Source organism: Jaculus jaculus, chromosome 3 (genome assembly GCF_020740685.1).
Source record: "Jaculus jaculus isolate mJacJac1 chromosome 3, mJacJac1.mat.Y.cur, whole genome shotgun sequence".
Classification (NCBI taxonomy): Eukaryota; Metazoa; Chordata; class Mammalia; order Rodentia; family Dipodidae; genus Jaculus; species Jaculus jaculus.
In genome coordinates this window covers 182,161,219-182,185,126 of record NC_059104.1, presented here as the reverse complement: position 1 = coordinate 182,185,126, position 23,908 = coordinate 182,161,219, and positions in this window count along the sequence as shown.

Below are 23,908 nucleotides of genomic sequence, written 5' to 3'. Positions count from 1 at the left end.
CCTCAACAGAGGATCAGTGATAGCTGAAGTCAAGCAAGGATAAGGACCTATCCTTTAATTTTTTTGTTGTTGTTATTTTTATTTATTTATTTGAGAGTGAGAGACAAAGAGGCAGAGAGAGAGAGAATGGGCATGCCAGGGCCTCCAGCCACTGCAAACGAACTCCAGACGTGTGCACCCCCTTGTGCATCTGGCTAACGTGGGACCTGGGGAACCGAGCCTTGAACCGGGGTCCTTAGGCTTCACAGGCAAGCGCTTAACCGCTAAGCCATCTCTCCAGCCCAGGACCTATCCTTTAATGGAGCCTGTAAGTCCCTGGAATGCTGTGAGTATTGTACAATTCCTGCTCTTCCTGGTATAGCTTCTCAAAGCCACCTGGTCTGTCATACCACAGCCCTTCTCCCCTGCACAGTCATCATGGAACCTCTTCTACCTGGTTTCTGGGGTCTTAGCAGATGCAGGAGGTGAAAAGATCCTCTGTCTTGGAGGTTAGAGGAGAGGAATCAAAGTTTCCTGAGTCACTGAGCTGTTAGGAAAACTGGAGTGAGCATTCAGTTCTCTCTCTGTGGCACAGTTGGACATTGTGGTGGCAACAGCCCCCTTATTATCTTCCTTGTTCCTCTTTCCAGTCTTCTAAGGATCCTATTATCCTTTTTTTTTAAAAAAAAAAAAAGTTTTTGTTTATGAGAGAGAGAGAGAGAGCATAAGTACACCAGGGCTTCCTACCACTGCAAAAACAAACAAAAACATTGATGATGCATATGCCACTTTGTACATTTGTCCTTATGTGGGCACTGGGGAGTCAAACCCAGGTCATCAGGCTTTACAAGCAAGCACCTTTAACCATTGAGCAATCTCTTCAGTCTCTGTTGTCCCCTTTCATCGTACTGGAGGTACTGAAATTTGGGTTAAGGAAGTTTAATTTGTAAGTCCAGAGGAATAAGGGTTTTTGCTGCACTATGCAAAGAAAGGGGAGATTGGTCAAATAGAGAGTAGACAATCTTACTGATGCTGAGACACACCAGTTAAGGACCACACTGGAAGACTGGACAGGGTGTCAAATAAACCAGGAAAGAGGCTCAAAGGACTTAGCATGTGAGACTCTGACAGAAAGACACATGCAGGGAGAGAATTACGTGTCTATTGTCATCACTAAGCAAACAGCTCTGCAGGGTCTTCTAGGACCTGAAGACCCAAAGAAGCCTCAAGAAATCGAGACTCCTGAGAACTCTGCCAAAGCTATATATATTTTTTAAATTTTTACTTAGTTATTTGAGAGAGAGAGAGAACATGGGCATGTCAGGGCCTCCTGCCACTGCAAATGAACTCATATGCATGTGCTACTTTGTGCATATGGCTTTACGTGGGTGTTAGAGAACTGAACCTGGCTGTCAGGCTTTCAGGTCTTGCAAACAAGAGCCTTTCATGACTTGTATTGTCGGGGCTCTCTAGAGGAACAGAAATACTAGGATGAATTATATTAAAAAGGGAATTTATTGAATTAGCTTACGATAGTACAATAGCAGCTGCAGGCCGTGGATCAAGGAACCCCGTAGCTGCTCAGTCCACGTGGCCAACCTGGCACTGAGTGCCTGGAGGCTTCCTGAGGAGTCACTGGTTTCCACTGGTTTTTAGTCCAGGGGTCTTCAGTTGATGTTGGTCTTCAGTTGATGTTGGAAGGCAGCAAGCAACTCTAGCAGCCAAGTGGAAGGAAGGGGCTCTTTTCACCCAGAGCTTCCTCATGTGAAGTCCCTCTGAGAGGGGCGCCCACTCTGGGCAAGGGCTCACTCTGGGGGAAGGACTTCCTCCTTCAGTTAATCCTTCCTGGAAGCCAACTTGGAGACCCACCCGAAAGGGATTTCTGTGGATTACTAAACAGATCAAGTTGACATCACCTTAACCATTACACCAGTGAACCATCTCTCCAGCCCTCTGCCAAAGCTATTTCTAAGAAAATATTTGTTTAATGATTTGCTGAATAATCGTGCAATTACAGCTATGTCTTAAAATGCACAAATGTGAACAAAACAGCAAGATGATATATTAAGACTGAATGTGAAGAGGTAGAATTCAGACATTTCTTTGTATTAAAAACTGCACATTTGGGTTGGAGAGATTGCTCAGTGCTTAAAGGCGCTTGCTTTCAAAGCCTGACAGCCTGTGTTTGATTCCCCAGTACCCATGTAAAGCCAGATGCACAGAGTGGTGCCCACATCTGGAGTTCGTTTTCAGTGGCAGGAAGACCTGAAACACTCATTCCTTATTCTCTCTCTCCTTTTCTCTCTTTAAATAAATAAAGAGATAAACTGTACATTTTACAAAGCTATTCTATATCATTTTGTTTAAGTGTGGTGGAAAGAAAGCACCACAGCATTTCAGCAAAGGTCACTCTGTACTGAGTTTGTGAGTTTTATTTCTCTGAGCCTTGGTTTCTTCATCTTACAAATAGGCCTGGACATAAAAATATAATTTTACATGTAAGTTGTTTAGGTCACTATCTGCGCTCAGTAGAATTCTTCATTTCTTTCTCGCACTAAATGAAAACATTGTACCAAGGCATTCGGCAGTGGTATGCAGGTCTCTTCCCACAGACAAGTTTCTCCAAGGTTAGAAGGCTAGCGTTAGGACCCAGCTCAGGGCCCAGAGCTTCAACTCCTTCTACCACAGGCAAAGCATCAAAGAACCGCTCTGTCCAAGGAAATCCTAGCAGGAGGAGGGAAATCAAACCCAAAGTTAATCAAACAGGATGTAATTCCCTGAGCAAACACGCATCAATTAGGGGAACTGTTTCCGTCCAGGTTCCGGGTTGGGGATCTCAGGAGGCACTGATAAGGTGAACACACTCAGCTCCGACATTGATTATGGAAAGTAGCCGCTGGTTGATGCCAGGCTGCTGTGATCACTCCAGCCAGAAATTCACTTGTCGGCACCTTCATTCCTGCGATTACCTTTGTGCTGCTTGACAGCCAAGGACAGAAGAACTGCACCGTTTAATGCAAAACTTTCTCTGATCTGTTCATCTAACAGCCGGGTGCTTGGACCAATGCTATTTATTTGTCTGTTTTTGAATTATACATGTTCTTTCAATTGGAGCTGGTTAAAGGGAAAACTTCTCCATTGCCCCGTCTATATGCAAGGCAAAACATTAGACACAGTGATGAGTACAGAGATAACAAAAAAGTTCTACCTTCGGAGAAGAGAGGGAAGGAAACGGAGTTGCTGCTGAGAACTTGTCCTTCAGAGCTGTCCCTTAAATGTGGGTGGACTGACATCCACCTCGCCCCCACCCCCGCGTGAGGTAGGGCGCCCATCCCGTTCTCATATGGAAGCAAAGCTCCACGTGGCAGCCATGTTGAGCCCTGGCTTGCTAACTTCTGAAACTCCTGAACTTCTTAATTCCATGACCTCTCTTCTGACGGATAGCCAGAAAACTTCACTCTTTGTTGTTGCTACTTGTGTTTTTCTTATAATATTCAAAAGAAGGTTTGTGTAGTCCAGGCTGGCCTTGAGCTGGCCACGTTGCTAACAGCCCGTGTCACTCATGCCTCTCCCTGCTATGGAATGTGGTCAGGAACACGCACCACCATATCTAGCTCCAGAATTGTTTTAGAAATGGTTTATTTGCAAGCAGAGAGAGAAGGAAGAGAGACACAGAGATAGAGAGAATGGGCACACCAGGGCCTCCAGCCACTGCACACAGACTCCAGATGCATGCACCACCTTGTAAATCTGGCTTTTATGTGGGTACTAGGGGATCAAACTTGTGTCATTAGGTTTTGCAGTCAAATACCTTAGACACTGAGCCATATCTCCAGCCCTTAGCTCAAGATTTATTTTCTCTACATAAATCACACAAGGGGGTTCTGAGGAGCCAAGCAGCATCAGTTCACCCAGCAGATTTAGCAAGCACAATCCAAACATTTGAGGATCTCCCTTGTCAGGAATTGAGCAACCACCAGACACCATCCTCTGCTCACCTGTGTGTGTGTCTGCCTGCCCAGGCCATCCATCCTTCGATCGTGACCCTCACCCTCCCTGGGAGCCTCAGTCACTCCTTCCTGGGCCTTGTCCTATCTCCTTTGACCTTCCCTCAGGAAATTGCTTGACTTGATCTATATATTGCTTATTGATTACTTGACTGTCCTCAACCTGTATGGTCTGTTGGACTCCTGTCGGACACATTTTGGTCTGTTCTTAAAGCACATGTGCATGTCCATCCACCAAACCAGCCTGAAGGTTTGTCTGAGAGATCTTTGTGTTACCATGTGCTCAGCCCTCGGTCCCCTTCGCGTTCCTTGGTTCACAGCACTCTCTCCCCTCCAGTGCTCTCTCCCCTCCTATTGCTAGGTACTCAGCACTCTCTGCCCCACCTGTTACTTGGTTCTCAGCGCTCTCTCCCCCTCCTGTTACTTGGTGCTCAGCGCTCTCTCCCCCTCCTGTTACTTGGTGCTCAGCGCTCTCTCCCCCTCCTGTTACTTGGTGCTCAGCGCTCTCTCCCCCTCCTGTTACTTGGTTCTCTGCTCTCCATCCCCCTAGTATTACTTGATGCTGCTCAATGTTCTTTCCCTGATGGCCACTGACCCTCATTCTTACCTCTGTTGTCACTTCAATGTCATTGCCACAAGTTTGGTATGCCTTGCCAGAATTCAGAAGGCCCTTTACTTCTCTCCCTCATTTTCCAACTTCACAAACACCGTCAGCCACTCCAGCCCCTCAGCCTCACTGCTTCCCTGAAGGCCTGCAGGAGAAACTGCTCCGTCTGCTGTCAGATCTCACAAGCTCATCCGGCAGGCATTTTTGACCTTTTCGCCTGCTTGTTTTGTTTGTTTCTCTCTCTCTCTTTCCCTCTCTCTCTCTCTCTCTCTCTCCCACTCTCTGTTTGTGTCTCTCTCTCTCTCTCTCTCTCTCTCTCTGTGTGTGTGTGTGTGTGTGTGTGTGTGTGTGCATTACAAATGGAAAGCAGCAGATACATTAAAGATAGTGACAATAATCCAAAGATTCTCTCTGTGCAGAATTGAAGCAGATCCAGGAGTGGAGTGACTCGCGCGGTGTGGTCACTATTTAAATTGAGGCTGTCTGACTAGACAAGAGCCCCTCAGGCCACCAAAGGAAGAAGTCTTGGGTTGAAGGAAAGATAACTGTCCACAGCTGCAACATTCTGCCTCATCCTATTCTCTCTGCATTCATCAGTTATTTGCTCACACCCTGCCTCTTGACCAGCCACATACTGCACTTCTATTCTCATTCAAGCAGCCAGGCCTCAGCACCCTCCAGTATTGGTGCTTGCTTGAGTGTGGAGAATTTGTGAGGTCCTTCTTTCCCCTCCTGGGTCTCACAACCTCTCCATTTCATCTCCACAGGGACTCTGTTCTCCCTTTGTGGGTCTTGCCCATTCCACTTCATTTCCAGCAGCAGGAGTCCAGCCACTGGGGTTCTGAGGCCAGATGTGCTCCTAACACACCTGGCCATGCAGCTAAAGCCTGTATTTTTCATGTCTCACACTTGTCTGCCTGTGTCACTCACACCTATGGTCAGCGCTTTCTTGAAAACACACCTGTTCCAGAGCCAAGCCTGCAGGGAAGGGTGTCAAGCGTGGCTAATGTCCCAGCATGCCCTAGGCCACAGCTCTCAAGAACCTTGGATGATCTGATCCTTCCCTTTCCAAGGTCAGCCTGAATTCAGCCTCTTTGTGGAAACAAGGAATGCTAACTTGTAGTTTGGAAGCAGGGGCAACGGTCTGGCACACTGTAGGTCTAAGAACACATGTACAACGCTTGTACACCTCTACAGTGATGGGGCTAAGAGGGATGGCTCAGTGAGGAGAGAGCACCTCCCACCCGGCCTCTGCATGCGTGTTTACAGGGCATGCAATCTGCATACACCACGCATCTACCACGTGCACATACCCCGTAACACTACACACACGCACACACACACACACCAAGAAAATATTTAGAATGAGATCCAAGCTATACTCCACTATTTCCACCATTCCTTTCTGGCCACTATAATTCTTCCCTTTTTCTATTTTGAAAATCAACAGAGTCTTCTGCTTGCAAGAGGTAGCAATCATATACACAGAAGCGCTCTTCCACATCCACCCAGGAACTGTATGCTGTAGGAAATGTAGTTTTGAATGCATTGCTTGGCTCTCAGAACATAGGAAACACTCCACTCACTCACCTACTCAAAAAAATAATAATAAAGATCAAAAAGTAGTGTGAGCTGTGAGCAAATGTGGACGTTAAGGCTTCTCTGCAGGGCGGGAGGACACTAGCCTTCTCTGGTGACTCCTCCTCAGACCAGCTGAAGAGTGTCGCTGCTCATCCTTCAGCACTCACAGTTAGCTGGTAATTCAGGATGGAATTTAAAGATGTCCTGCATAGAAGCAAATAAAACTTTGTCTTTACACCGAAAGCATCCTTGATTTAAACCAAGTAGCTTTCCCTAAAATTAAAATCAATCCAGTGAGTGTTTATGATTAAAAAATAACAACAATTAAGGGGAAATAAGTCATCATGAATGAAAAATAATTAATCACAACACTGAATCCCAGGATTAGACACAATTAGGTCATCTTGTGTGGACCAGTTCTAATGTGCTTTGCCTTCTTTGTCATTCCCATGTGGGTTCCCATTAACTTCGTGCAAGTATAGCCTTGAAGTATCTCACCTCAGGCCTCCTGTTTCCATGCTCATCTAATGATGCTTAAGTATGAGACACCAAGAGACCCTAGCCCATACATGTAGAAACCAGCAGTGGGGAGAGACCCATGGGCAGAACTGAGCAATGGGAGAGGAGAGCCCATGAACAAATCTTTGCATATATAAGCTGCATTCAGCGGCAGTCAGCTATAGTGCCTCCACATTAAGACTGTCTCTTCACAGCCTCACTCACCTCTGCTGTTGGTCATCTTCAGTACAACTGCCCTCCCTAAAACATAATCATGAATAACTTCTGATTTCTAGAAAAATCTAGGCTGAGTCAAGAACTTAAAGTTGAGAGTTATTAGATAAAATACATAACAGCTATTCATGAATTACTAATACAGAAAACAGAAGGCAACTTAATACTACAAGGCAGCCAGATGTATTAAATATAAAATAAAAATATAATCACTAAAAATAATTTTAAAAAATCCCTGGATATAAGAAATTACCAGACATGAACAGCTGAAGAGAAAAACAGTGAGGTGGTGGATATGGCTTAAATTATTATCTGGAGTGCAGTCCATGGAACAAGACTACAAGTATTAGAAGTTAAGAATGGCACGGTCTGGACGTGGCCCCCATAATTTCCATGCTGAAACTTAATCACCAGTGCTCCGGTATTAGGAGGTGAGGTTACCAGGAGGTGATTAGGTCAGGAAGCTGGAGCGTCATGAATAGGTTGAGTGTTCTTCCCTTCTATCATGTGAAGATATAGCAAGAGGCATCATCCATAAGCCAGGAAGTGACTCACCAGATACTGAAGCTGCCATTGCTTTGAGCTCAGGAGATCAGTTATGTTCCAGATCAAAGGTCAGCAGGCCTGAAATGCAGTAAGAGTTAAGGGTTCAGTTCCATGCTGAAGAAAAGGAAAAGGTGATTCCAGTTCAAGGTAGCCAGACAGGAAGCCCGCTTTTACTCGGGGTGGGTCAAACTCTTGTTCCATTCACGTTTTGGGCTATTCAGATGAGGTTGACCCACACAAGGGAGGGTAAGCTGCTTTACCCAGCATCCCAGCTTAGAGTTTATGCCACTTGAACACACACCTTCATAAACATGGCCAGAATAAAGTTTCACCAAATTTTTGGACACCTCATGGCCAGAGTCCAGCTGAAAAATAAACTATTACATCAACTATAAAGTGGTTGACCAAAATGATAGTTGGCTGGAAACAGAACAGTGCTTTCAAAGTGCTGAATAAAACTGGTGGTGAACTTAGGTTTCTATAAGCAGCAAAAATATCTTGTGAATGTACAGATAAAATAAAGCTTGTCTATTAAAATTCATCAACAATATGACAGCAGGTGGGCAAAGAATTGGATGCCAAGAGCAGTGCAGCTACGTCTTGGTGGCTATGTTTTCTGACAGTCTTCTGCCTTGTTTCTGTGTAGGAGAACCTCCTGGAAGCTGTAGACAAGTTCTTTGGACTCTATGGCATTACAGCTTGCCACAAAATATGAACTACTGAAGGGTGTGTGTTCCCAAAAGGCCCCAGATTCATTATAATATCATTTTCATTGTGACTTTTATAGCCCCGTGTGGGGTTTTCTGGAGAAGCATAAAAAGAAATACCCTAAAAAGAAGATCTGTTTCATCGTGATTTGGTTGGGAGGGAAAAAGGGTCACTTTACCCCCATGAACATACTACCCACCTCATAAATATGCATAAGAATTTCTTATAAACCCACAGTACCGCTTACCCTGCTTTGTGCACAAACCAGTCCATTCTTTCTGTGGAAAGCTTTCCTAATAAGCTTCTGCCTAAACTGTGCTCCTAAACTCTTTCCTTCAGGAGTCAAGAACCAAAGGGAAAATGTCACCAGTAACAAAGGACTATTTAATTTAAAAAAAACTTTAAAAAATGGATGTAGTGGTTAGATTCATGTGTCCCCTATAAACTAGGTGTTCTGAATGCTAGGTTCCCAGCTGTTGGAGATTTGAGAATTAAAGCCTCCTGGAGGTGGTGTATGGTTGGGGGCGGGCTTATGGGTGTTATAGTCAATTTCCCCATGCCAGTGTTTGACACACTCTCCTGTTGCTATTGTCCACCTTACGTTGGCCAGGGGGTGATGTCCATCCTCTGCTCATTCCATCGTTCTCCCTGCCATCATGGAGCTTCCCCCTCAAGTAAGCCAAAGTAAACTTTTTCTTTTTCCCCACAAGCTCCCCCTCTTGGTTGGGTGATTTCTACCAGCAGTGCGACCCTGACTGCAACAGTGGACATAGCCGAAACCTGCCTGGGATACCTCTTGCCCCGGTTGCATTCTCAGCTAGCATTCTGTGAAGAAGTCAACTGCTGTCTTTGACAGGCCCACAGGGCAAGGCTTTGATCGTGGCACTTTCTGGTCAGCAAGACCTAAATAATCATCTGGTACCCTCAGTCCAACTGCCCATGAGGACTTGAGTGCTGTCTGGTCCCACTCTTCCCCTTCAGACAAGGCCACAGACCCTGACTGAAACCCTAGTACCAAGTGACCTTGTGGGAGAGGCAGTGAATATGGACTATAGCAAAGTCCTGCCCAGATTCCTAATTTACAGAGCCAATGAGATAACTGCTTGTAGCCGGTGTGTTTTGCTATCATCACTCTGTAGAGGACAACAGCCTCGCAGGCTTGACAGAGGGAGCGTTGTTAGTCAGGTGAGCATCACTGTTCAAACAAATGTTCCTCACCAAGAAAACACAGTAATCCTAAACTTACAGGCATCGGAATGACAAACTCAAGCTACAAGTAAAATCAGAATTCTGGGAAATACGGGCATAGCAACAGAGACCTGGGTCAACAATAATACCAGGCCTTTGCTGGACCTACGTTCCTGTGACATATCTAATGACAAAACTGTGTCTGCTGTACCCCATTCCATTTTCCTTATGTTATTTTAAGTCTACATGTATCTACCATATGGAATAGCATTTATATGTTATTCTAAATGCACTTGTTTCTCTTCTGTGAAACTAACAGTGTTGTGAAAGTGCTTAAAGTTCACACGCCAACCCAAAGAGATGTCCAATGCTGCTATCTAGGGGGACATGATTAAAGGGAGCCAGGGGAGTGGCTCAAAAAAGAACCACATAAGCTCTTTAAGGCATAGTCTACCTCTCTACCCAGAGTATGAAAAAAAAGAAATGATGCAATTTGTTTGTGTGTTTGTTTTTTCAAGGTGTGGTCTCACTCTTCCCCAGGATGACTTTGAGTTCACTATGTAGCCTTAGACTGGTATCAAACTCATGATGCCTCTCCCACCTCTGCCTCACAAGTGCTAGATTAAAGACCTGCACCAAGAAGCCTGGATTCTTCCCTCATCCTTTAAAAAAATGATTTAAAAAAACTGTTTATTTATTTGTAATCAGAGAGGGAGATAAAGAAAAGAGAGACAGACAGAGAATGGGTATGCCAGGGTCTCTAACTGCTGCAAACAAATTCCAGATGCAAGTGCCACTTTGTGCATCTGGCTTTTACATGGCTACTAGGGAATCCGACCTGGTCTTTAGGCTTTGTGGGAAAGCACCTTAACTGCTAAACCATCTCTCCAGCCCTCTTCCCTCATTTTTGAATCATTGGTCATAGGTTAGATCCCCATGAGTGAAATGTCTAAGCCACATGAACAAGCAAGCAGTCAGACTGGCCAACAAGCCACATGTGGTGAGGTGCAAGTCAGAGGTAGAGCACGTGCTTAGATGCTGAGCATGCACAAGGCCCTGAATTCAGTCCAGAGCTCTGCCAGATGAAGGCATGTTCATGACAGAGTGACATCTCCTGGAGAATTTGTCCCCAGAGCTGTAACACCATAACCCTCTATAGGAGTCTAAAGATCCCACTGAGGTGGGCAGGCTCATGTCCCTCCCAGTACATTAAATAATGCAGAAGTCAGCCAACCAGATATTGATTTGGCATAAAAAGTTTCACAGGTGAGGTGATATATATATATATATATATATATATATATATATATATATATATATATGCAACAAAGAAAGGAATATACAGTCAGACAAAACATACAAACACACACAAACACACTGACACACAAACATGCTACTTTTACATGTTAAGCACCGATCTTTGTATTCAGGCAGAAATTTAGCCATATTCTCCTGCAGGTAAGTCGTCTACAAATTCTAGCCTGAGGGTAGACTTTTTTACTTTGTATTTAATGCTGTTTGAAGATGCCTGCATGGAACTTATGAAATTCCCAGCATCACAGCAGAGGCTCACGTTTTCCATTTAACCCCTGAATTGAGTCTCCTCTTCACAGATTGTCTCTTCCCCATGGGCGGCCCTTCCAGCTTGGAGCCACCTGAATGCAGAGAGGCTCACGGGGTTCTTTCGGGACACTGGTGAGTTGTGCCTCAGCATTTTCACTGGGCCCGAGCCCAGGCAGATCTGAAATTGGGAATATCCACCACAAACCAGAACACATTCCCAGCCTAGAAACAAACCCATCTGTACAGCGGAAGGAAGCAAATGCTTGTGAACATTCCAGTACAACTTCCGCCACCAGTCAAGACTGCTTTCAAATCCTGGCTTGCCCACCTACTGTTTAACTTTGGGTAAATTCCTTAACCTTTTGTGTTCTTCGTAACCTCGTCTGTAACATGGGTATAATGATGGTTTACATGTCAGAAATATCCTCTAAGAAAATAAGTGTTAAAATACATGCAGTGTTTGACATGGACTCTGGCATCTAAAAACTTTAGTCAATTTTAGGTTCTTCATTAAAATATTTTTATTTATTTATTTGCAAGCAGAGAGAGAGAGAGATAAGGAGAAGAGACACAGAAAATGGGCCTCTCAGGGCCTCCAGCCACTGCAAATGAACTCCAGATGCGTGTGCCAGTTTGTGCATCTGGCTTTATGTAGATACTGGAGAATCATTCCCAGTAGGCAAGTATCTTAACCACTGAGAAATCTCTACAATTTTAGATCTTAATAATATAATAGTTACTACCATTATCCAGCATATGGTCTAACTACTGAGCTACCATATCTCACTTCTAAAAGAAAACAACACATGACAATTTCACTGTGTCAGAATTCCCCAACATATCACAAGGCAGATAATCCAATGCTGTAGAGACTATAAAGATAAACCTCATTGTACATGCTGGAAACTTGAGTCTCAGGGAGGTCAAGTAAATTGTTCCCATACACACAGCACGGTCAGGTATAGTTTGACAGACAATTAGCTGAACTCATGTTACCCAAAGCAGAGTCAGCAGGGATGCCATGAAGTTAATTCAAATAATTCTCCCCTAAAGTTAATATATTTTTAGGACTGATAAAGCCCAAGTAATGGGGAGTGCTCAGAAATCCACATCTACTTGGCATTCTCAGAAGCGTCCTTGGGCTTCTTCAAGATTCTCAGCCTATAGCTTTTGGCAGTCCCCAAAGAGGGAGCTCTTTCCACTAACAAAATACAAAATGCAAAATTAATAAAAAGACCCTTTGAAACTGACAAATGTGCCTCAGGCAAACTATCTGCCCAGCAGCTGGTTAAAATTTAATCAGTTTTTTTTTTTTTTTTTAATTTTCAGGCCTGTATGTCTTTTGTACGGAGCTCCCCAGTCTGAGTGTGGCCAAAGTTTGTCCAACAAGAAATAATAGCCAAGGCGTTTTAATTTTGCAAATAAGCAATGGGTGCTTTCAATGGTTCTGCTGTATTCAAGAAACAAATTGCCTGGGTCTCAACAAAGCTGAGTAGTTCTTTAATAATTCTATTCTTTCTCTTAGAAAACCCAAATTGGCAACTATGCTCTGTGCAGTGAATCTTAACATCGATTTAAGCTTTTGAATTACATTGTGTTTTTGTTTTTCCCCCGGGAACTTGGTGGATCCATAGATAGAGAAGCGCAAGGATATGAGAGAAGGTGCAAGTGCCTTGGCCAATGCAGTGATGGACCCTGAGAACTTCATGGGGTGAGAAGCTATTCCTGGGACGTGAGAGATTTTCAACTCTTCACCAGTCAGGAATCCCCAACCAGGAGAACTAGACTACAGGGTCAAGCCCCAATTTGACTGGTGTTACCAAGTCTCCTTCAGTGAAGGGGAATAAAGTTAAAGACCGCAGTGAATCCCAGACAAACCACTACGCAAGATGGAAACGGTCCTGTAAGAAGTGAGCTAGGTGAGCTCACTGTTGCCTTCCACCAGCAGCAACGCTCACGCCTCCTGCTTCAAATGTACTTGTTCATAAAGGAACAGTTGTGGAGGTTCGGTAGGGAGCTGGATAAGAGGAGATGCTTCTGTTGGGTGGCTTTGAACCTGAAATGCCAAGGCCTTGGCACTGAATTCTTAGAGCAAGCCAGGTGTGAGAGTTGGGGGACAAGCAGGAGCTAAAAGATGGAGTCAGAGTAGAAATTCTTTCTAGGTGCGTCTTTGATGTGGGCACATATCTCTCCATTCAGCACAATGCATAATTGCTTGTAAGCACTTTATCCTACTGGAAGAATCTAGGCTCTTCTGCAGTGTCTTTCTCTATATCCCATGATGCCTCATTTTGAGATACTGTCTGGCAACTTTCCTAATAAGAGAAGGAACCGTGCCCCCGATGCTTGGCTCTCATCACCGTGGAGGAGGGAGCATTAGTGGCTCGAGAGTCTGTCTCTTTTTTCCACATACCAAGGACTTGGCCAAAAATTGACTTTGCCTCTTTAATGTGTATTTTCCTTATTATAAGTTGAAATAATTATACCCAACTGCCAGGGTTACTGGGAAGATTGTTGGAGATTTGAAAAAAATATTTATTGGGCTGGAGAGATGGTTTAGCAGTTAAGGTGCTTGCCTGTGAAGCCGAAGGACCCAGGTTTTCCTAATACCTATGTAAGCACAAGGTGGTGCATGCCTCTGGAGTTCATTTGCAGTGGCTAGAGGCATGCCCATTCTCTCTCTCTCTTGCCTCTTTCCCTTTATCAAATAAATAAATGAATAAATAAAAGAAGCTTAAAAGTCTTTATTTATTTATTTTTTTTCTTTTTGGGGGGTTTATTTTTATTTATTTTTTTGAGAGCAACAGACAGAGAAAGAGGGAGAGAGAGAGAGAGAGGGAGAGAGAGAGAGAGAGAGAGAGAATGGATGCGCCAGGGCTTCCAGACACTGCAGATGAATTCCAGATACATGCACCCCCTTGTACATCTGGCTAACGTGGGTCCTGGGGAATCGAGCCTCGAACCGGAGTTCTTAGGCGTCACAGGCAAGCACTTAACCACTAAGCCATCTCTCCAGCCCTATTTCCAGTTAAGAGAGGACAAAGTGGGAGAACAGGCACAGCAGGGCTTCCTGCTGCAGCAAAGGAACTCCAGAGGCGTGCACCACTTGAGCATCTGGCTTTACATATGTACTGGGGAGTTGTACCCAGGCTGTGAGGCTGAGCAATCAAGCACCTTTAACGGCTGAGCCATTCTCCCCAGCCCAAGAATGGGGTTTTTTAATAACTAGAAGATGCATGGCACATGGCCTATCACGGATAGTTTCTTATACACATAATTGTGTAGGTGCTGACCACACACCCAGGAGCTCTGGCCATGGCTCCAGCAGAGTCCTTTTCCCTCATCTTCTGCCCTGATTTCAATTCTTTGGCTCCTACTAGCCTCAACTAGCTTGGAAAACCCAGTTACCAGTTCTCCCTTAATGCCTTGATTCTGCTCCTGGCTTCTGAAGCCTTATTTATTAGACCTTTGGAAAGTATAGGAACTTAAAAGTAATAAAAAGAATTGCCAGCCATTCTTTAGTGCTTAACTTGCAATAAACTGTTCTAAGAGGTTCATCTATTAGGTCTCTAGACAAATGCATAAGTAAGGGCACTACTTTATCTCTAGTTTGCAAATGAGGACACTGAATAAGAGAGAAAATTGTGACTTGTCAGAGGTCAAACAGTAAAGCTAGGATTTTAACTCAGTTGAGCTCCAAAAGTGGTTTCTTTTTGTTTTGTTTTAAGGTTAGAATTAAGCCTGGACTGGAACCACCCTGTGGGGTTTGTATATGTGCATTAGTGGAGAATGAAATAGTGTTAACTACTGGGTGTGTGTCAAACTGATGCGTTGTATGTGCTTAAATTATTTACAAAGTCCCTGGGAAGTAGACACTATTAATTTCATTTTCAAAAGAGAATGTCAAAGATGAGGTATGTTCAGCGGTTTGTTTCAAGCCTGTCTGACTTCAGAGCTACCTGTTGGGCAGAACTTGGGATACTGCCTACAGATGCATACACCATCTTAATGGTCCTCAAAATGCTAACATGGGGCTGGAGCGGTTAAGCGCTTGCATGTGAAGCCTAAGGACCCTGGTTCGAGGCTCAGTTCCCCAGGTCCCACGTTAGCCAGATGCACAAGGGGGCGCATGCGTCTGGAGTTCGTTTGCAGAGGCTGGAAGCCCTGGTGCGCCCATTCTCTCTCTCTCCTTCTATCTGTCTTTCTCTCTGTGTCTGTCACTCTCAAATAAATAAATAAAATTTTTTTAAAAATGCTAACATGATGCCATCTGGATATCAATAAGCATTTCATCTTCAAAAAACTTCATTCCAGAAACAGTGACCCCCAGTTTGACATCAGCTACTAGAAATTTCCTAAGACTGGTTGGTTCTGCCCTCGTCTCTTGGCTATAACTGTGCATGTCCCAAACATGCTTGGTTTTGCATATTGTTAAGGTATCTATGTTAGGACATCCACTCTTGCCTTAAAAGAAATCATACATAACAGAAATTTTAATTTTAATGAAATTAAATATTTAACAAATTTGTTAAAATGTTCCTGGAATTTTCTTTGTGGGAAAATTTTGCCTTTGTTTTGTTCTGTTATGTTAAAAATTCGCTTTCTACTGATTTTTACAAGGTCTCGTTACTTAGCAAACGCTGGCTTGGTACTTAATTATGGAGCCAATGCTGGCCTTAAACTCCTGAATCTTCTCCAGTGCTGGTAAGCATGCATCATTATACTGGCAGAAATGCTAAGTTTTAAAGGAACATGCTATTCAGATTTTCCATTTCTTCTAGTGTCAGTTTATGTCCATTTTATATTTCTTAAGGAATCTGAATTCCTTGAGAACCCTATGATACAGACTTTATTGGCATAAAATTACCCAAGATGTAGGCTTTTATTTTTCTCTATTCTGATGTCTGTAGGATCAGAACCATAATTTCTTCCTCTGTTAACAATATTAGTAACTTGCATATTCTGTTGGTCAGTCTCTGCATGGTTTATCAATTTTACTAATCTTTCCCTAAAACGAATGCTGACATTACTGAGTCACTATTTTTGACTGTGATGTCACTGATTCAACTTTTATTGTTATAATATTGTTCCATTTACTTTGAATTTATTTTATTTTTGGCACTGATTTCTAAACTTCCTTTTATTCTTAAAGTAAGCACACAAGGGTAGAAATTTCCCCTAATGTACTTAGCTTTAGCTATACTCTGAAACTTTTGACAGGTTAAACAATCATTCAGTTTCAATTATTTTCCATTTTCCTTTATGGTATCTTATTTGACTTATCATTTGTTTACATCTATCTTAACTTTCAAATCTTTAAGGATTTCCAAGCTATCTTATTGTTATTGGATTCTAAATCACTACTGTATGGTCATAACCAAACTGCTTGAAATTGCATCCATTCAAAATGTAGTAAGATTTGTTTTATTACCTGGGTTGTCTATCTCGGTTGTGGCTGCAGGTACAATTAAAAAAATAAATATATCCCACAGTGATGGGGTACTGTTCCCTTTACAATCATTTTGGTCAGGTTAGCTGACATCTTCTATATCCTTACTGGAGTTTATTTCCCACATGACATCAGTTACTGAAAGTGTTACAAATCCCAAAAATGTGGTTTTATCTAATTTTCTCTTCAGCCATATATGAGTTTGCTCCACATATTTCAAAGCAGCCTCATGTGGTACATGCCCATGGAGTATTATTAAATCAATCCTTTTATCCTCAAGAAATACCCTCTTTATATCTGCACTATCCCTACACTCAAGTCTAGCTCGCCTGATATTAATACAGCTAGTCTTCAGCTTTCTTGTGTTCATTCTCTGAAAGGTGTATCCCCACCCTTCACTTTTACTTATCTATGGCCTTTATTTGCAAAGGGATCCGCTGATGTAACAATGTAACATACGTGCCAAAATGAAAGACTAGACCAACAGCAGCCTCTGTAAGTTGTCTCTCATGACCCTGCCCAGCCACCGTCCCTGAAGAAAACTACTAATCCGACATCACATATCATAAAATCACATTGCCTGTTTTTGAAGCTTCCACAAGTAAACCATGCAGTGCACTCTCTGTAATCTTGTTCAACCTCCTACTACTGTGATTCGTTCATTCATGTAACACAAGTTTGGGTCATTTATTCTCTAATATCGCTGCATCTCTCCTGTGAGAAATGACACCATGATGTAGTTTTCAGCTCGTCTCATGATGTGCTTTGGAGTCACTTCCAGATGTTGACTGCCATGGAGAGTGTCATAAACACAGTTCCACCCATGGGATATGTGTATACTTCTGTCAGATATCACTGAAGTCCATTCACAATCTCATAAATATTTTCCTTTTAGACTACCCATGAGCATTTTGGAACAATGTTGTGAGATACCATTATTTTTTCAAGCCTAGGAAGAAAGCTCAAGGCTGTGACCTCATGTGGATAGCAACTGAAGTTCAGGCAGCAAGAGGTCCCCATTAAACCACCTTCATAGCCTCACACATTTGTGATTGAGCCTGATTCTTGAGCCCCAGCTGGTGGGGGGGGGGGTTGGAAGGTGGAGCCTTGTTACAGGAGGTGTGCTGTTGGGGGTGGTCCTTGGAATGTTGCAATCTGGCCACAGCTGCCAGCGCGAGCTAACTCATGCTTGCTGCTTCCTCACTTCCGGTGTGACATGGTATAATGCCCCCACTGTCTGCTGCGCTGTGTTTTCCCTGCCATGATAAAACTTCTGGGCTGGAGAGATGGCTCAGCAGTTAAGGCACTTGCCTGCAAAGCCAAAGGACCCAGGTTCGATCCCCCAGGACCCATATAAGCCAGATGCACAGGGGGCACATGCATCTGGAGTTCATTTGCAGTGGCTGGAGGCCCTGGTGCACCCATTCTCTCTCTCTTTCTCTAATAAATAAATTTAAAAAAAGAAAAACTTCCCCTCAAAACTGCAAATCAGAAATCAATCCTTTCCTTCCATATGCTGCTTCTGCTTGGGTGTTTTGTTTCAGCAATGAGACAATACCTGCAACATACCCTCATCTCCTAATTTACCCAAAACATCGCAACAGTGGGCAATGTCCAGAATTCAACCCGATGGCGATGGTTTGAGTGTGAAAGATCACACATAGCCTCTTGTGTTTATGACAAAGCTGCCCACTTAGTTCCCAGAAGGCAGAGCCCTTCAGAGGTGGAGCCTTGTAGAGGGTGTGTGACTCTGGGAGGATCCTGGAGTTGGCTAGTCCAGCCCGCCAGGTGTTGAGAGCTAGCTGGGTTTTGCTTGCTTTTCCTGTCTGATGCTGATGACAATGTGAGCTACTTGCCACACTTTCCTCCACCATCATTACTCATGTGAGTTTAGCAATGCCCACGCTGCCAATCTTGGGTCTGGCCTGCCTGGAGGTAGTACTATCCAGCCCTCCCTGGCTACTTTCCAGAGTTCTCGTGGTTTGGCTTCTGTTTCTGCACTGGGTTTTAATATTCACTGGAAGCCCTCTCCTAGGATTCCCTGTTTTTAGTCTCTAGGGTCTCTCCCCCACCCATCCTTCCCTGTTCACCTACTTCAGTGCCAAGAAAAGGGGAGTGTGAAATTCTGCTTAGCTGCTAACTACATGGCACATATCAGATGTCACTAGATTGGGAAATAAGTCCTTGGAGGCCTACAAGTCTGTAGAAAATCTCAAGCCTGGCACTGCCAATTGCAGTTTTCATCCACATCTGCCCTTGGTTCCCATAGCAGACACACGGCTTCCCGTCCTGCAGCGACACAGCCCCGCCTCCCTGACTGCTACGTACTTCCTCCACACTCTGCTTTCTTGAACAGGTCTCCACGTGCTTCTCCAACTCTGTCTACTTAAACAGCTCACCTTGGCTGTACACGCTCACCTACCTTTATGCTTGAAACATTATGTAAGTGGGCTTAGGAAATAAAAGTAAGAAAACATTCTTAATTTTATTTTTAAAAGTTTTCTTTTGTTGGGAGTAAACAGTTGAGGCAACATAACGGAAGGGTGAAAGCAACCGCTATGAGAGGTGACTGTAGATACTTATATATGACTAGAATGGCTTTTATGCACCTGTCTATATTAGAGCTCATTGGAACATTCTGGTAGATAAAGTGAGCACGTACTTTGTAAGGCATTACCAAATTAAAAATGAAGACTCCATGATAATAATTCTTTATGCATTTAAAAATAGTGACAACAGGGCATGAACCCAAAAACAGCCCTATGATCAGCACAGGTTGCCCATGAAGCCAACCTCATTCTAGATGCTTCTTCAGGAAGAGAAAATGGAATATGTCAGGCAGCTGCCTGTTGAGGGAGATTCAATTAGCCGAGAATAAAATTGAATCTCAGAGGTATAAAGAGAAATCTAGTCAGACAACAACAATAAAACAAGCCAACGCTTACTACTTATAGGGACAAAAAAAGATGCTGGGTAGAAAAGACCAGGAATTGTTTTCATGATTCAGCTATGAATCCACTTTGCATAACATATTATTAGTCAGGGCTTTATTGGGAAACAGAGCTATTTGATGCTTATAAAGAAAAAAAAAAAAACTTACAGAATTGATTCCCACAATCCCAGGTTCAAAGTACGCAGAACAGATCCCACAGGCTGGAGATTCACAGATGAGTTAGTATTGAAGCTCGATTATGAAAGTGGTCCGGAGCCAGGTCTCCCCTCTCAGGTGGATCTCAGTCTTTTCCTGATTAGATGAGGTCCACCCACTTACTTCATGGAAAGCAATCTCCCTTATTGAGTCTCCTGACTAAAATATTAATCTCAGGGCTGGGAGATGACTCAGTGGCTAAGGGTGACTTCTCCATAAGCCCATGGACCCAAGGTTGGACCCTAGCACCCACATCAAAGCTAGGCACAGAGTGCTGCATACATCTGTAATCTCAGTGCAGTGATGGGAGGTGGGGCCAGGAGAATCCCGAGGCATGACGGACAGCTAGACTGACCTTCCCAGCAGCAAGCAACAAGAAAGACTCTGTCTCAAACAAGGTGGAGGAAGAGGACCAACACCGCAAGGCTGTCCTCTGATCTTATGCACTGGGGCATAAGTGTATCCACATAGACACACGTACAGAGTAATAAAAAAATAAAATGTTAATCTAATATTTTCAAAAAATGCTCTCCCGGTGACAACTAGAATGGTGTTTGATGAAACTCCTGAGTCACTGGACATGTTTACAAGTAAAATTTAGCTTACATAGAAAGGCCAGCATTACACACAATCAGAACGACATTATGAACTTGCGTACTGAGCTAGCCACGTGGGCACGCGCGTGCTGGAAGGTTACGGGCCGTAAGGACGCGGGCGCGAGTAGCGGTGAGCGCGGGGAAGGAGGGTCTCGGTCTCGGGCGTTCAGAGGGCACCCTGGGCGATAGGAGACTACCACAACCCAACAGGAAATTCCATCACAAAAGAACAGGCACCTCCCAAAGCTAAAGTGGATTGAGTCCTACATTCTGAGCGTAAGGAGAGGGCTACCAAGGAGTGCCTGATAGAGACAGGGAAAACTCTTAGTGGATAACTGCCCACACTGAGCACGAAGGACGCAGAACACAGAGGAACACGAGTCAGGTGGGTGGCTTCCAAGCAGGGCCCAAGTCCTGTGACCTTCGCTTTATTCCTGCAAGTTGCCCTGACATCTTCCTCCCACAGAGCTGCTCTCCCTTCATCTGAATTCCTATAGCCTATGATGCCACTCCCACATCCAGGGGACTGCTGTTAATTGAATCTTCTCCCCTTGACACAATCCCAAGTGTGACAGGTCAGACCTCTGTCTGATATTAATAATGACCATAGCCACTATTTGTTGAACATCTGGTTTTTGTTCTGGCCCCGGGCTAGTGCCCTGAATGCATATCGCTTTAATCTAATAGCTCCCCGTGAGTAAGGTGTTGTTATTATGTCGGCTTTATGGGTAAGGAACTCGAGGCTTTGAGAGTTGAAATGATTTGCTGGCTAAGAAGCAACAAAAAGCATTCAGAATGGAGGGCCCTGGAGAGATGTTCCAGTGGACAAGGCACTGGCTGAGCAAACATGATGACCAGAGTTTAGATCCCTGGTACCCACACAAAAGCTGGAGGAATGGGATGTGTCTGTCATCCCAGCCTGCCTAAGCCGACATGGGAGCTAGAAACAGGGGAATCTGAAGGTTGCCAGCCAGCTAGCCTGGCAAATATGGTAGCGAACTACAAAGTCACCCTGCCACAAACAAGAAGGAGGTTGTGGATCAAGATCTGAAGTTATCTTCCAGCCTCCTCCAGTACCTGCTTAGCCCCCTCACCCCTGCCCCCCACCACCGACATCACACACACACAAAAATTCAAAGTCAAATCCACAGTCCATGCTATTGACCTCTCTAACATACTGTAGCAGACAGCTTCAGGTCACTGAGATGAACTTCCAAACCAGGCGCAGTTATGAAGGAAGAGATATTCATTGAAGATAGAGGGGAAGTCCCATAATGGCAGAAGAAGCTAGCCCACTTTCACAGATCCAAGCAGGGAGAGGGAAAAAAGTCATAGCCCAAACCCAAGAGCCACACCACAAACAAACATACTGCAGGACATCCGAGTAAAACTCAGGCACTTTTTAAAAAAATTTTATTTTTATTTATTTATTTGAGAGTGACAGACAGAGAGAGAAAGAGGCAGAGAGAGAGAGAGAATGGGCGTGCCAGGGCCTCCAGCCACTACAAACGAACTCCAGATGTGTGCGCCCCCTTGTGCATCTGGCTAACGTGGGTCCTGGGGAATCGAGCCTTGAACCAGGGTCCTTAGGCTTCACAGACAAGTGCTTAACAGCTAAGCCATCTCTCCAGCCCCCAAACTCAGGCACTTTTATATGTTTAGACAGGACTGCCAAATCCACCCCCACACCTTAGGGCTGGACCCTAAGATCCGCCCAGGGACACCTCCTCTATCCAGGTGGCTGCAGATCTAAATTACAAACTGAAATCAAATCCTGAATATGTTGGGGGCCATGCATTTAAATTACCACACATACCCTTCCCCACTACTTACGAGCTTCCTGTTTTAGTCCATAAAGCACATAATAGGGGCATGGGAAGAGGTAGTTGAGTGGGAACGAGAAACACAGAAAAAATGCAGCCTATTATTTGGAAGGTGTCTTGCTGCCCCCCTGAAAGAGCAAGGGAAGCCAGATTTCCATCGCCATGCTAAGCTGTCACAGAGACAGAACATTGCTCTCCTGACCCTGCATGTACATCTGATGACAGCTCACTGTGTATAAACAGTTGTCAGATTTAAATCAATCTCACTTCCTGACACCTTATTCTAAAACAGTAATTATGTATTCATATTTGAGCATGCTGTCCTAGGTAAATTATCTGTCTCCACCCTCATCTCCAAGTTTTAATTTTTTAATATCAATTAAGGCCTTGTTCAAAAGAACTCACAGCAGGGGACTCATACAGTGAGGGTAAAACAAAGAGGGCCTCTGCAGAAACTGGGAGAAAGCAACCCGTAGGGAGGTGGTACCGACCCTGGCGGCAGCCAGAGGGCATGGAAAGTCCAGGTCCACAAAGCCGCACAGGCCAGCCAACTGACCTTGCTAGGAAAGCAGGGTCTAGCAGCGTAGATTGCCCAGACAGAGCAAATTCAGTGATATGGCCAATTCTAGTAAGAACTGATGTCACTTTGGAGAGAACCAGTAAGGAGGTGCTCAGAATGCTCTAATTCCCAAGGACTTACAGATTCAGGATCTGCCTGTTCCTGTATGGCTCTTTTTAAAAATATTTTTAAAAATTTATTAATTTTCAATCGGGGGGGGGAGGTATGGGCACATCAGGGTTTCCACCTACTGCAAACAAACTCCAGATGCATGTGCCACCTTGTGTACCTGGCTTTACATGAGTGAAGGGAATCAAACCTGGGATCTTTGGTTTTGCCTGCCGTGCCTTAACTACTAAGCCATCTCTCCCGCCTCTGTGCAGCATTTTTATTCCATTTGCACTAGTGTAACAAAACGCCTGAGACCAGGGAATTTATAAACAAGAGAAATGGTTTTCCTACAGTTAGGGAGAGAGACTGAGACCTAAGATAATCAAGGCAGCAGCATTGGGTGCTGATGAGGCTGCTCTAGGTGCTTCATAGTGTCACCTTGCTTCATCTTTGGAAGGGACATTGCAGGAGGAGAAGGAGTAAGAGGTCTTGCCCAATAACCCCTAACCCTTTCATAAGGGAACTATCTACTATTGTGGGCTCCTTTGCCTTCCAAAGGCCAACTTCAATGCTGTTGCAATAGGAAATTAATTTTAACATGACCTTTGGTGACAACATGATAAGTAGTGGTGGTTTGCATTTAAAAAGAAGTTAAAGCCAGGCGTAGTAGCGCATGCCTTTAATCCCAGCACTCAGGAGGCAGACATAGAAGGGTCACTGTGAGTTTGAGGCCACCCTGAGACTCCATAGTGAATTCCAGGTCAGCCTGGGCTAGAGTGAGACCCTACCTCAAAAAAAAAAAAAGAAAAAGTTATTCACAGCCTCATTTGTTTGTAATTAAGCCTCATACTAAGGTCCTAGTTGGTGGAGCCTTGGGAGTGGAGCCTTGCTGGAAGAGGTGTGTGCTGGGGCCAGGCCTTGGGGTATTATAGACCAGCTTCACTGGCCATACAACGCTCACTGTTTCTACTTCCAGCCTGCTGATGTGGAGATGTGATGCTCTGCTGTCTGTTCCTGCCATATTTTTCCCACTATGATGAAACTCTTTCCTCAAACTGGAAACTGGAAGCAAGCCCTTTCTTTCCATTAGCTATTTCTGGCTGGGTGTTTTGTCCCAGCAATGAGAAGGTAACTACTACAGTAGGTCAGTGGTACACACCCATGTCCCTTCTTCCCATCCCTCCAGATGCTAGATCAGGAGCATGAGCACTCTCTTGTGCCAGAACTTCTGATTCAGATGTGAGTTTGAATCTCAGTTTTCCATGCTGTGTGTTCACAGGCAAGCATTCAAACTTTCTGGACTATGGATGA